Consider the following 15327-nt stretch of genomic DNA (forward strand, 5'->3'; position numbering starts at 1 on the left):
AAAAATAACTCTTTAAAACCGTTTTTCCCAATTAAGGTCTCTATTGGAAGGTCCTGCGTCTGGATCAAAGTGATGTCATGAGTGATGTCACTGACCATGTCATGAGTGATGTAATATGTGACGTCATCAGCAGTGCATTGCAGGCGTGCAAGTTATAGTGAGTCCAACTAACTATAACGTGGGAATTTCATTGGTTTTATGTCAGTAACATTTCCAGCTAACTATAACTGGTGTGAAACCTATGTTTTTTTCAGTGAATTTAATAGGTTTTTTAAATGCTAATTCCTTACTATAACTGGTGTGAAACCTATAGTTTTTTCAGTGAATTTCTTAGGTTTTTTTAAATGCTGATTCCTAACTATAACTGGTCTGAAACCTATGGTTTTTTCAGTGAATATATATATATATATATATATATATACACATAGTTTTAATTTAAAAAAATACAATATATTTACCATAGGATAGCGAGAGGGTTAAATTTACTATTACCACTCCATTGAGTGCAACAGTAGAAAAAACATTGGATAGCGTAGGGGTAAAAATTACTATTCCCACTCGAGAGAGTGCAACAGTAGGGAAAGCGCTGGATAGCGTAGGGGTAAACATTACTATTCCCACTCCACTGAGTGCAACAGTCGGGAAAGCGTTGGATAGCGTAGGGGTAAAAATTACTATTCCCACTCCAAAGAGTGCAACAGTAGGGAAAGTGTTGGATAGCGTAGGGGTAAAAATTACTATTCTCACTCCAGTAAGTGCAACAGTAGGGAAAGCATTGGATAGTAGGAGGGTAAAAACTACTATTCCCACTCCAGTGAGTGCAACAGTAGGAAAACTACATTCTTCATATATAAATAAAAATAACATAAATAGTAATACCAATTACAAGTTAATTTAAATAATTAACAATTGTATATAATATATTAATTAATCAATTAACAAAACAAATAAAAATTAATTATTATTAATAATTACCTACTAATACAAATTATTTACCAATTAACAATTCAGAATTAAAAAAAAATTAGATCAAAAAATAAAAATGTTAAAAATGTAATTACTTAACAATTATATTACTTCCCACCCTATTCCCCTATAAACCCACAACCCACTACAGAAAATGAATTAATGAAAGTAACATAATTATCAATTCATCAATTATTTAAAATTAATTAACAATTATATTTTAATTACCAATTAATAATTAACAAATAATTCAAAATAAATACCAATAAATTTAAATATTTAACTTATTATAATTAAATTACTTACCACCCTATTCCCCTAAAAACCCACTACAGAAAATAAATTCATAAAAGTAACATAATTATCAATTAATCAATTATTTAAAATTAATTAACAATTATATATTAATTAATTACCAATTAATAATGAACAATTAATTCAAAATAAATACCAATAAATACATTAAAATATTTAACTAATTATAATTAAATTACTTCCCACCTTATTCCCCTCTAAACCCACAACCCGCTACAGAAAATAAATGACTACATATTTATCAAATCAATTACAATTAATTACCAATTATATTTTAATTAATTACCAATTAATAATTAATTAACAATTAATTCAAAATAAATACCAATAAATAAAATAACATATTTAATTAATTATAATTAAATCACTTCCCACCCTATCCCCCTAAAAACCCACAACCCTCTACAGAATTATATTAAGCAAATATTAAAAATAATAACTGGGGGGAGGAGCCAAGCTCGCGACCATGATGGCCGCACTGTGGCTCGGCTCCGTCAACCTTCCTGCCTAAACGCATATCCTGATCTTCATCCTGCTCCGAGGAGACACACTCGGCAAGAAATGGAACGGTGACACAATGCTCGCACTCACCGTTTGTCCCGGGGGCTCCTGTGTGCTGCGGATCTGGAGTTATGCCCTTGCTGGGTCCGGGGCCTCCGTGGCGTGCAGACCGGGGACTTGCCTGTGACGGTCGGCCGGAGTGAGGGTGTCGGCGGCGGCCCCTGGTGGAAGAGGGGGTCGGCTGAAGAGGCCGTTGTGCGGTTGTACCGGTGGCGACTGACCGGGCCCGGTCTGGCGGCCTGGGGGCCCTGTGGCAGGGCGCGGCCCGCCGCGGATGGGGTAGACCGAGTAGGAGGCATGTCCCCCCTTTGTTGCCCTGCTCGGCCAGGGACAGACTGATTTGCATATAGCCAGGTTCTGAGCTGGGATGGTGCAGTGAGATAAATAACGGTGATGGATCAAGCCCTGATCTTTGGACTGGGTAAGAGTGGTCCGCTTAATTCAGACACTCTGTTCATCACCACCCCTTTTCTGAATCGTTGTCCGTGGGCCGGCGCCGCTGGTGGTCCCTGTTTTTGGTGGCCCTTCTTTCTGCACCAAGATTGCTCGAGGGGACCCCCGGTGGGCCTTGCTTGAGAGCCCATTCCAGGAGTTGAGGCGCGGAGAAGCACGGCTGAATTTACAAGATGGCGACCGGTGCCCTGAGTCACGGATCTACTCGGAGCGGCGAACCTGGGTCGCTGAAGTGCACGTGGACAGCGTCCTGTGATCGTGAGCCCACGATTGGTGATGTCCTCGGTGCCCTGCATTCTTTACGCGAGGCCATGGTCATCGGCTCCGGTGTGAAAGATGATAGGTCTGCCGCCATGGTTTTTGGGCCGCCCCTCATGGATGCGGCTCGACTTCACATGTTTGCTCCTTCGCCCTCCTCGGCTGCTACGAGGAATGCTGTTGCTGTGCATCAGCAGGACCGTACGCCTGCGGCCCCTAATCTCCAGGTAGCTTCGATTGTGGCGGGCGTGGGCCCCACGTCGGGGCCTGTTCATGTCAGAATGTCTGGGGAGCGAGATGGATGCTCGATTCGAACTGCTTTGGTGTGGCCCCGCTGCTATCCTGCGGGGAAGACCTCGCTTTACTGGGCGGCGAGACTACACCCATACTGCTTGCTGCTCCTGATGCTGCTATTGGAAAGTCTAGACTGCCGCAGCCATTGCTTGCTCTGCTGTTTGATACTGGAGTCCTCTAGTTTATGCCCCCTGCCTGATTTGTTCCGATCCTGTGCCCATCTCACCTCGAGCTATTTGCTACACACTAAACTATTGCGCATGATGGCTATGGTCAGGAGAGGACAGGGGTGAGCCGGACTGGACCCGGCGGTCTACTGGTTAACGGATGGAGATGAGGACTGCCCGCAGCTGGGCCAATATGGCCGGTTCCTTCAAATGTTTCTGTTACTTGGGGTGGTGTCGATCTCGCTTGCATGTGGTTTCATGTGTGTGAAGGCGGGAGGTGAGGGCCGAATGATTCGATTGTAGATCTCCTCTCCCACTGGTTCTTTCTCCCCTCTCCTCTGTTTTGTTTCTTTCTCACTTTCTAATTTCCTACATTTCGGGTTTCTATTTAGGGCGACAGGCACGCTGCTGGGGGGGTAGGCCGTAGCCTTCTGCAGGGGTGCAGGGTGGGGCGGGTGGGACGGGGTTTCTTTATTGTTCGTTTTTCTTTTAGTTCTATGGCTCTTTTGTATCCCTTTATCGGGGCGCTTTGGCTGTAAGTGTTTCCCATGGTATGGTAACTGGTGGGATGGGGGATGACTTGCTTGCTTCTACGGTATTGATTGCATATGTATCACGACTTGCATACCCATACCCCGATAGCGGATCTCTGTCTTGCGCGCCTTTATTGCTGAGGGGCGCGTGCAGTAGCGCAGCGCAGCGCTCTTTCTCTCCCTCTTTTAGTACTTTTTCCTCCCTCCTTTCCCCCCTTTTTCCTCTATTTACTTGGGTTAGTATAGAGGATGAACACAACTAAGCTGCTGCTCTGGTTCCTCTGTTATGTACTAGTATATATATAGGTGGACGACGGGTGCGTGATGGGCCACGGTGGGACTGTTCTGAACTGGGGTGTCTATAAGTTGATTCCTGTTAACCGCGGCTGTTACCTGTTTTTATCGATGCCCTTCTGTTTCTATGTCGGACATGTGGCCCGCCAAGGGAACTTAGATGGCTAAAAGTTGCAATTGATCCTGCTATACTTCCTATTATATTATAAAATTAACCTTCCTTAATCCTGTTTCCAAAGGTCATATTCAGCCCCCCCTTTGACTATTAGATCGCTTGCTTGTACAACGCTGGGTGACTACCGGGAAATTTTTATTATTGTCTCATGTGCTTTCATAATGTGTTGTGGCCGGCCTGACTGGTTGTAGGCCCGTATATGTATATTTCCATCTGTACAATAAAGGTTTAAAAAAAAAAAAAAAATATATATATATATATATATATATATATATATATATATATATATAACTTACCTCAAATTCGATATTTTTGTTGTCTATATTCTGTCTATTCGATATTTTTGTATTATCTATTCTGTCCATTCGATATTTTGTCCATTCTATATTTTTGATTCGATATTAATGCTATTCTATTCGATATTAATACTATTCTATTCGATATTTTGGTTGTCTATATTCTGTCTATTCGATATTATGTCTATTCTATATTTTTTACTCGATATTATTGCTACTCGATATTAAAAACTCAATATTTTGACTGTACATCATCCCAACCTTCTTTGACTTGGGTTGCAAGAATTACCTTATTGAGTAATTTGATAGCCTTGTGACACCTCGATTCCTAATTAACTCCCTCCTTCGCACAACTCGAGATCTTAGAACGCGTAGTGGACTTATACTACCTGACCATCTGAGATAGCACTGGGTTGCACATTAAATTTCAGTTTCGTAAATACATTCTCTCAGTAAAGGTCCTGGCCTGCTGACCATATTGAGATGGGAATCGCAGGTGAATCTGGTATGTTACTATTATATTTTACCATGACGCCATACTTCTGTGAAACCTCCATATCGCCTGTAGATAGCCTACTCCGAGGCTAAATTAAACTCTCCATCACTTAAGGGAGCTGCAAGGTACCGCTGCACGTACGAGGGGCTATAAAAGTAATTGGCAAGCAGCTCTCAAAACGCTCTCTATTGCCCCAAAGTGAATTATGGATGCTGCTCACCTCCTGGTTCCTGTTACAGCTCCCGGTGAAGTCCTACAGGCATGTATGAGCTCAATCAACAGGGAGCGGAACCAAGCCTCTAAGGGCCAGCAGGCTGCCGGCTCAAAGAAAACAGAAGAAAGAAAGCAGGGGGAGACTGCGGTGAGCAAGCTGCACCAGCCCCTAGACTGGCCGCTTCCACGCACCGCAGCCCTCTACCCTGTGGTGGTACAACCTTGCCTCTTTGCAGCCCGCTCCCAGCAGCTGCAATGCCAGCCGCCGCCCATGCAGCAATCCTCACCGCTCACAGTTAGGCCTGCCCTAGGCTGTCTGTCTCGGCACACTAGGCCTTCAACTGTGCTACAGGGACAGGTCAGGCATGTAGGCGGGCACACGGAGTGGAACAGCAGTAGGGGTGGCCCAAACCTCCGGGGCCTCAGCTGTGGCGGCGCATCCATTTGTACAGAAGCCTCAGAGCAGCCTCACCACAGCAAGCCCGGGTGTCTGCCAATACCAAAGATGTGATCAGGACCAGTGTTCAACTCACTAGCAGTCTCTTCCGTCCTCAGTCGCTGTTCTTCATCAAGCCAACTCTCCAGTCTTCCGCACACACCAAAACATATAAAGAAAGTTTACAAGTGTGATGAAGTTGTGCTCACCTGTCATCCCACCAACGTTTTTATGAATGTCATCAACTTGGTCTCATGGATCCTAGATTTACTGAACTTCTTTGGCATGTTGACAAATGTGGAACCATGTGCAGTTATGAAAAAATTATGGCCTGTATATCTGACTTTAGTCAATAAGTTCATGTTTAGGATTCCTTTTCGATATGTTGATCTTGTTTCCCGTTTATAATTTAACACCTTATCCGTTTGGTCTCGCCAAGTTGTTTTTTTTCCGGCGGAGACGGCGTGAGGTCAATAGGTGTAGCGGCTCCTGAATCCTCGCAGTCCTTCATGAGGAGCGTTCAAGCATGTTTCAACCCTCCATTCAGCGGCTTGTGCTAAAGGGTTTCACTCCCAACGCTGGCTTTTCAGTGCATCGTGGTTTTACGGCTCACCCTTGATTTCTCATGATGTCATTGCTTGCGTTAAATGATCTCCCTGCACGATCGTTGCTTCCCATTCTTTGAGAGTTGTGTGCCAATAAATCTCACAGCATGCCACGTTTGGTTTTAAAAAAAATGTATGATGTGCTTTAAAATATTTGGCAGCTCTTCACATACCTAGTTTATGCGCACTAAAGACTTGTACACCTTTTACTTCTGTCTGTGTGTTGTGGGCGCTCGTGTCTCGCAATACACTACGCCTAGGCTTGAATTTCATTAAATGGTGTACAATAATGTCTTTCACAGCATGCCCAGGCCTCCGAACCTCCTCTTTACAACTAGTTTGCTTATATGCGATATTAGCCGCCGCACGCACACACCATAATGTTGTGTGCACCTCGTGTTTCAGATGTCTGATCTAAAATAATGATTTCTGTGCCAGTCGATCGTTGCTCCCTGGCACAAAGTCTGCGCTTTATCAAATGCCTAAAGTTAAATTCATAACATCCAGTGTTGTATTTATGCATCGCAGCAGTCACTTGAAGGTACGGTGGTAATCAGACCCTCCAGCTTTTCGCGATTTCGCGATTCACGAAAAAATCGCGAAATCAGGGGACTAGCGCGATGGCCGCGATATTTACATTCATGGCTGCGATATTTACAAAAAAAGTCAAAGTTGCTACCGGGAGACAGCAAAACAAATAAATCCCCATTTATTGGCTGTGCCCGCACACGTCATTACCTTAGCGAGCAGCCCCACGGGAACAGTGTATTTTTTGTGTATTTTTCCCACTGTGTAGTACCTAGCACCCGAGGTCCTGAAGAATTGCCAGTTAGGCAAGAAACATGTCGACCTATTCAGAGGGTTGAGTTAGTCCACTGTGCCCCTCACAGTTCCTATCTCCCCTCCCACCATTTTAACTAAGGGAGTCAGCCACGTGAATAAAGTCCCTTGTGAACTGACCCACCTTCTTTTAAACCTCACTACTCTCTCACGATTACACCTTTACCAGACCCCTTACACGCACTCAACCATTGGCTGGAACAAAAGATCTCCAACAAAGAGCGCCTGCGGCGCCCGTCGGACATTGCAGCGCCAGTCTGACGAGGAGCAGGAGACCAATGATGAAGCATGACACCTAGGTTTCTGGGTGTGTGAGGTCTTCTAGTTCCAAAAAGGGAACACCCCTTTCCCTGCTGCTTCTTTTCTACTCACATATTAACACGCACATACCTCTTTAATTTTCCCTGGGGAACTTTGTATTCTTTTGCTAATTAATTGACTGTACAAATACACTGGACCCCGTTAAACATTGTCCACATTTGGTTCCCTCTTTTGTACTGAACAACATATTTTACCCAGGGTATCTTTAGATGTTTATCTAGTAATAAGCAATGCTCGATTATGGACCTGCTAAGAAAATTCTCATCCCTAAGCCAAATAGAGCGCCAAATCATAAGTGGCCTTAGGGATAACAGATCAATTAAATAATTAATATCTAATTCTCGATGGATTAGTTCGGTTGGGGCGGAGGTTGGTAGGGACAGGAGCTTTTTTAGGAAAGAAATTTCCTCCAGCTGCAGATTATAGTTGCATCTGTGGCCCTATACACCCGCCCCATACAATGCTATGGTAACACATCTTGCCTGATAAAACTTTAAGCATATCCCTGGTGCGTCGGTCCCCAACCTTCGCAGCAAATCTGAAAACTCCATGGGCATTTTTTGCCATTTTATTCCGGATATTATTAAATTCGTTGGTCCATTTCCTGTCTTTGGAGAAGGTTATACCAAGGTAACAAAATTTGTCAACCTGCTGCACCTTTTCACTGTCAATAAAAAAGGCATTTAAAAATTTGCTTTTGGCCCCACAGGTCATTTTGTGAGTTTTACCTTTGTTAATGACAAATTTTCTATCCTTTATAAAGGAGGAAAAACTGTCAATCAATCGCTGTAGTTCCACGGGGGTTCTGGATAGCAAAACTGCATCATCGGCATACAATAATACCGGCACCTTTGATCTGGGGGGCTTCTGTATTAACCTTTTTTAGAATAGCATCAATTCCAATAATAAATAATATAAAAAGGAGGGGGGCCAAAACGCAGCCCTGCCTAATCCCTCTTTTTTAACTCTAAATTTTGGGGTACATTCTCCTCTGGTTCCAAAGCGCACACATGTTTGCAATTTCTCATACAACCTGGCGAGAAAGAAGATTATGCCAACAGGTGCTCCTAACTGCAACAAAGTTGGCCATAAGATAGCATGGTCTACCATGTCAAAAGCACTACTTAGGTCTTCAAAGCAGAGGTAGAGTGAGCCAGGTTTAGCTTCAGTATATTTCCCGATCAATAGATCAAGATTAATGCACTGATCGAGTGTACCCTTCCTAAATCCGTACTGGCTATCAGCCAGAATTCCCTCCTACTCGACCCATTCCTCCAATCTAACAAGCATGCCTCTAGCCAGAGTAGAGGCTCCCATTTTAGAAATGTCCTGTAGAGGCTTTTAACCCCCCACCAGGTTGTATGTTCATACTTCGTGCACCATTCCACCGCGTACTTACCCACCTTTTCACACATCCATCCATCCATCTCTTCATCCATGCAACTTCTTATCCATCCATACATCCATTCTTCATCCATCCACCCTTTCATCATCTTGCACCTGTCATAGTCCATCATCTTGCACACGCGTTGTAATTGCTAGCGATGTAAAAGTCAATGCGCAGTTGTAGCATGCATTCTTAAAGAATGTGATGTAAAGCCTCCTGCGATGTTAAAGTCGCGTTGCGATGGCAGCGCGTGAAAAGACCGTCGTTGTAATGGGTGTCCCCCGCTGAGAGCATTTGCGCTTAGTGGAGCAAACTCTCACGGCGTCCGCATTGTACTGGTGGGGTACCTAAAAAACGCAATACGTCTGATTCATTAATATAGTTTATTAATGCTCACAGGAGTAAGGTCAATGCAAGCGTTTTGGGCCACTGTTTTTGACTGAAATGTTTATTCATTCCACCGTGCTGCCGACAACACTTTTAGCCGCTTGGTCCGGGCACCCTTTAACCCTTTCGATGCTGATGACGAGCTCAGCTCGTCATCACCCACGGGTGGCGTGTGCTGATGACGAGCTGAGCTCGTCATGTATCGCGGAAAAGGGAAAACAGCCGCACAGCGCAAAAATCGCCGCAGCAGCGGTGCGGTTAACAGACAGGCACTGGTTGGCAGACCTGCTAAGGCCCGATCGGCTGTGACGTCCAGGCTCCTGTCTCTGACAAGCAGGTTGTTAGTAGCAGGAGCGGTTGTTAACACAGACGATAAAAACACTAGCACAGCACGGCGTTCTGTACCATCGCTTCTTTAACCCTATCCCCCTTCCCTTGCAATCCCCTTATTACTTCCATTCGCAGAGCACTAGCACTCCTCAGAAACAAGCAGGGGCTCTAGTTTTGTCTCTCTGTCCGCGTAACAGACACCCCCTTCCTTTTTTTTGACATAATGTAGCTCTTGTCCTTATCCCTGTGCCAGTGACATGGCGACATTATGCAGGGTCCATTAGGGGAAGGGGAGGCCACTCTGGTCTTGCATCCTCCTACCAACGGCCATTCGAGTGAGCAGCATTATTTAGATGTCTTGCTTCCTCCTGTCCAGTCCCTATTTCACTATTAGTGCATCGCGTGTTCTAGAGTTGCTTCCTTTCCAAGCTGTTGTGTGTTCCCTGGCCCACAGTTGATGCATGTCCTGTCTCCTATTTGATGTATTGGTGTTCTCTGCCACATCTTCTTGTTGCTGTCTGTGTTTATGCCTCAAATCACAATCTTCAACTTGTACTCTATGTTCACTGCCTTGGTGTTTATTTCTCCCTGCCCCAGTACCTGGGTCTTTTCAGTTTTTGAGTGAGTATATTATCTGATTTGTCCCAAGATTAGCATCTGCTAACATCAGATTAAGAACGAGCATTTGCAATGCAATTGGCCCCGCATTTTGAGCTCTTGGCATTCTAAATGACAATACTTTTTATTTATGTTTTCGGTTTTTTAAACCTAAATAAAAGGCATTGTCATTTACTATTGCAATGCAGTAGGGTTCGCATTTGCGAGAGTTTAAAGTATTGGCATTGTAAATGACAATGTCTTTTACTTATCTGTTTTTATAACCAACACATACATAAAAGGCATTGCCATTTACAATGCCAATAGCTAAAACTCTTGCAAATGTGAGACCTATTGCATTGCAAATCAAATGCTCGTTTCAGTGATTGAGCCTTTGTGGATGCCTCTGACGTGTAAATGGCAACGCACACTCCGAAATAGCCTTACACAACACATGGCCCTAGTATCGGTAATAAACCTGTTCCACCGGATAGTGCAAGATATTGGCAGCAACGGACTTCTGGGACATGGACTTTCCCGCCTGTAAGTACTACTGTTGAACTTACACCACGTGTTACAACACAGGTCTGAATACTTGGGCGCGATTGTCGCACTTTTCCTCCCCATTTAAAACTGAGCTCAGGCCCAGAAAACACAACCGTGGGTGTAAAAATAAATAAACAGGGCTTTAAGCGGGCCTCGTCTCACTGGGGCTGAGCACCGGCAGTTTTTTTTAAAGGGCTCGAAACGGGTCTCTATCAGGCTCTGTTTTGTGCCCTGGCATAGGCGGACTACAGTGACTGTGGCACATCGCTGTGCGCGTGCTCACAATGCTCACTTCTCACTAGTGCACCGATGTGCGCTGCTCACTTTTCACTAGTGGAGAAGTTACGGCATGACGTCCTACCAGGGGAGCCTTGTAGAGGAAGGGAAATCCTTTAAAGAGTCATTTTGGATTTCCCTTCTCTTTTTGAAACTCAGGAGCAGCAACATTGTCGTGGTGTCACATGGGCTTTAAGTGGCAGCTTTTTCAATATTATATACAACAAGCCATAGTTGCTCCATATTTATCTTATACAACTAACAACCATTGACAAAGGCAATAGTCCTAACCTGCTGTAGGTATGATGTTACTTTGTTTTATCATATCTGGATGCAATAACAGAAACACCAAAATACAAGTCGGGCGGCAAACTATGCTAAACACAGATTGTTTAGCTTACTTGTTTTAAGCCACACCCATAATTACATTGGCCACGCCCCTTTATGAGACCCCCAGTATTTCATCCCACTTTAAAGCCCTGTAAATAAATAATGAATTCCTTTAGTCCACACTAGATCTATCCACATTTCTTGACCCAGTACAAGTTTCTCATGCAAGTCGTATTTGTGCGGTTGGTGGCGTTGAAGCCCTGCCTTGTAAAGGTGCTGGCAGTGGGGTTGGCCTTCCTGTCACCCCCATCTACCCTCCAACAAAAGCAAATCATTTGCACGCTGGACCCTGCCACTGCTGTGCATCTTGATGTAACACTACTGTCATTAACAACAACACACTCCTACTCTTTGCCATAATCATTTTTCCCCCAAAGCTTTTTTTGGGGGTCGGATAAAATGTATCTACTCTCTAGATACTGTCCGGTGTATGTTGATTCATTTTGGCCTACTAACTACATGCTTATGTTACCGGACTCATCCAAACTTGCTTGACTTGTAGTTGTGTGCTTCAGAGCTCATGATTTTACCAGCCTAGAGCAGCACACCTGCATATGGTTATTTAATCTGTCAAATTCAAACAAACACCAGGGACACAAGTACACAAACATAAATCATAGAAATGAGGAAACGTGATTCCAATAACAAATGGTTAATTAGTACAGCAGGACAGACTACTAAAAAGGCCTACAAACTAGCAATGTTGTATACTACAGAACCATATTTTAGGTCGAGCCTGGGCAGCGCACGCGCTGTGGCATGCTGTATTGGAGTATGGAATAGATGCCCCGCCCATATGTGTCATCATCTTTCCTAAATGCTGGCTTCTATTCCCTTAATAGGCTTGTTAGTCCCGCCTTAGTATCGCCTTGTCTTCATTAGTAACCTCCCATGAGGACTGGCCTTTTTACTTCAGTTGTTACTCTATACGTCTTTTTTAGTATGTAAGCACTATTTTCTTTAATGAGTTTCTCCTATTGCAGGCACGACATGCTTTACTGCAATATTCTTTACAAAAGGTGGGGTTGTGTCATACACTGTGGCCGGGTAGGACAACATCTTAGAGTTTAAAAAATAAAGACCCGGTCACTGTTTCGTTCTGCCGCTTTTTTTATTTTGAGCAGAATCTCACCCTAAGATAATTAATCCTTGTGTGCTATATACACTTTTTTTTAAATAATACAAGTTTCAACACTTTAAAAAAAAAGTTTTTTGAAAATAGTCTGAGGTTTGTTCGTTGCCGTACAAAAGACATAGATTTACATTTACTGTGAACACTTTTTACAATACACAAACATTAAATTACATTTATCTATTAAACAATACATTTACCAAACAACATTTTTACCAAGCTTCAAGGTTGTACCCCACCAACTGGTTCTACCAGGCCTACGTATTGCAGTTTTCATCTAATTTAAACCTGGTCACGCAAAGGCATCAAGCTTAGTGTACATTTTTTATTCCATTGCATTCATGGGAACGTTCGAAGGCCTTTTGCAGGGAATAATTCCCGCATATTGTAAAAAGTGTTCACAGTAAATGTAAATCTATGTCTTTTGGACGGCAACGAACAAACATCAGACTATTTTCAAAAAACTTTAAAAAAAAAAAAGTGTTGAAACTTGTATTATTAAAAAGAAAGTGTATATAGCACCCAAGGATTAATTACCTTAGGGTGAGATTCTGCTCAAAATAAAAAAAGCGGCAGAACGAAACAGTGACCGGGTCTTTATTTTTTACTGCAATATTCAGCGCCATGCACTATTTCACTTTCCGAGCAGCTTGCGACAATGGCGGCCGCTTCTTTGAATAGGTCTCGTATTACCAGAGTTTGAGCTATCTGCATTGTAAATGACACTGCCTTTTATTTATGTGTTAATTAGCAAAACAGATAAATAAAAGGCATTGTCATTTACAATGCTAATGGCTTAAACTCTCACAAATGCGAGACCTATTGCATTGCAAATGCTTGTGTTTCTAGTGGCACTTGATCATTTCAGGCCATTAATTCTCTGTTCTATCCTTAACTTTACTTACTGGTCCTGAAGAAGCGCTTTTGTATCTCCTCCTGAGATCAGGAAATCGCGCGAAACATTTTGACCCGAAGTATATCCATTAGGGGTATACTACACAATTCGCTACAGAGGTACAATCCACCCCTCACAGCAGCACCACTTTTTTTGCACTTTTAACAATGATCGAGGGATCACTTCTTTAATAAAATTTTCCTATGCTCCCTCCGCTCATGTTTTTTTGTTGTTGTTTTTTTTTCTCATTCGCCTCCAACCCCAGCTAACTTAGAGATCAGAAGGTCGCCTCTGTTGCTCACTTAGGAGAAGTAGGCCTTGGGGTAGTCCTTCTCGCCCTTCGTCACCCACCTACCATTAGCATACCAACTTCCTACCAGTTGTTGACCTCCCGTAGTCGTGGAGAGGGTGGTCGTGCTCTCCAAGATTTTTGGAACCGAAGGCTGTTGCTGGGGGCCTACCTTAGATCGAAAAACTGGGGTCCATAAGGTAGTAGCACGACCCAACACAGTCTGAGAGCTCCTCTGAGGCTTAATCATAGGATAAAAAGGGATATATATGTTGACAAAAAAAGAAGGCTAATTAAACTGAAGTCTAAGTTAAAAAACAGTCCCAAATGGCACTCTTCTAAGAATTCTTCAGTCTAGTCCAGTCGGTCTTAGAAGTTTTATATAAGGCGGTTAGCCAGTCCGAGTGTGTGGGGGTATTGTCTCGACCCATCTCTTGCATATTTCCCGTCTGGCTAATAATATAGCAAATAATAGAAAACCTCTGTTAAAACCAGTGATATCACTTAGTATGCCAAAAATGATAAGCCTGCGGGAAATTCGTACTGGGTGTCCCAAAATAGAAGTAAAGGAATTTCCAACTTTTTCCCAGAATTCAGAGAGAGATGGGCAAGCCCAAAACATATGTACATCTGGGACATTTTCCATATTACATTTTTTACATCTAGATGATGGGCCTTTAGACATTTTAGAGAGCTTCGCTGGGGAAAGATAAGCCCTATGTGTGGTGAAATAGTGGTTTCTTCTCAGCCAAGCTGGCTTAACAACTGAGAAGAGAATGTTATAAGAAGTATGATATATCTTTCTTCCCTGCTAGCTTATTAACCAGATGTTCTTCCAGGGTATTCCCCCGCCTTAACGGACATTTAAGACTCTGGGACCAGCTCTTTAGTTGCAAATATTTGAATCTTGACATTCCCTCCTCCAATTTATCATTTAATGCAGCCCAAGGCAAGAGCGATCCTTCCTCCGCTAAGTCCCCCCATGCTGATAACCCGGCTGTTTTTAAAGGAGAAGCCAACACATCTTTAAGGCAGCTTGGTGTCCTGGGCTATCCCACAGGGGCGCTAGCCTTGAGTAATATTCAAGACCCATTCGTTTTTTAATTCTAGCCCATATTTGAGCTAACCCCCATATGACTTTCAGTCTTACCTTCTTAAAAAAATGATTGTCCCCATATTTAAAAAGAAAACTTTCATGTGGAAGCCCCGAATGTTGTACCATGGCTGAAAGCACTTTACCTCTCCCTTATGAATCTGGGGATTTTAACAGCATTCTGGAGTGTGTTAACTGAAAGGCCCAAGCATAGTATTGAATATCTGGGAGTGCAAGACCACCCTTTTCTCTACTCCGTCTTAACTTTTTTCGACAATATTCTGGAAGCTTTATAGGCCCACACAAACAAATTGATAGATTGCTAAAACTTCTCAATTATTGGTTTCTCAAAATGTAACGGAATGGTATTAAATAAAAATGTTACTTTTGGTAAGATTGTCATTTTTATCAGATTAACTCTTCCCAAGTTAGACAGTGGACGATGAACCCAGAATTTCATACTTTTTTGACTCTCTTTTAGGATGTTCAAGAGGTTTACTTTGGCTTTCAAATCTATCTCTGAGACAATTTTTACTCCTAATTACCGTATCTCATTTTTGGTTTAGTATCGGCACTCTGGCAAATTCCAAGTCATAACCTCGGTTTTGTCTGCGTTGACCTCATAGCCAGAGACACAACCGAAATCTCTCGGTAAATTAATGACCTGAGGAAAAGAAGATTCTAAATCTGACGAAAGGATCAAAATATCGTCCGCATATAGGGCTACCTTCCTTTCCCATGAGCCACTCTTAAATGGTGAAATAGCTGTCTTCTCCCTGAGA

The 15327-nt window shown here is 43.0% G+C and overlaps 1 protein-coding gene across 2 annotated transcripts in view; it reads left to right on the forward strand.

The window, feature by feature from the left end:
* Positions 1 to 15327, forward strand: part of NUF2 (NUF2 component of NDC80 kinetochore complex) — a 450677-nt gene that overhangs the window by 192012 nt on the left and 243338 nt on the right. The window lies entirely within an intron of this gene.

The sequence above is a fragment of the Lissotriton vulgaris genome, chromosome 1_1 (genome assembly GCF_964263255.1).
Source record: "Lissotriton vulgaris chromosome 1_1, aLisVul1.2, whole genome shotgun sequence".
Taxonomy (NCBI): domain Eukaryota; kingdom Metazoa; phylum Chordata; class Amphibia; order Caudata; family Salamandridae; genus Lissotriton; species Lissotriton vulgaris.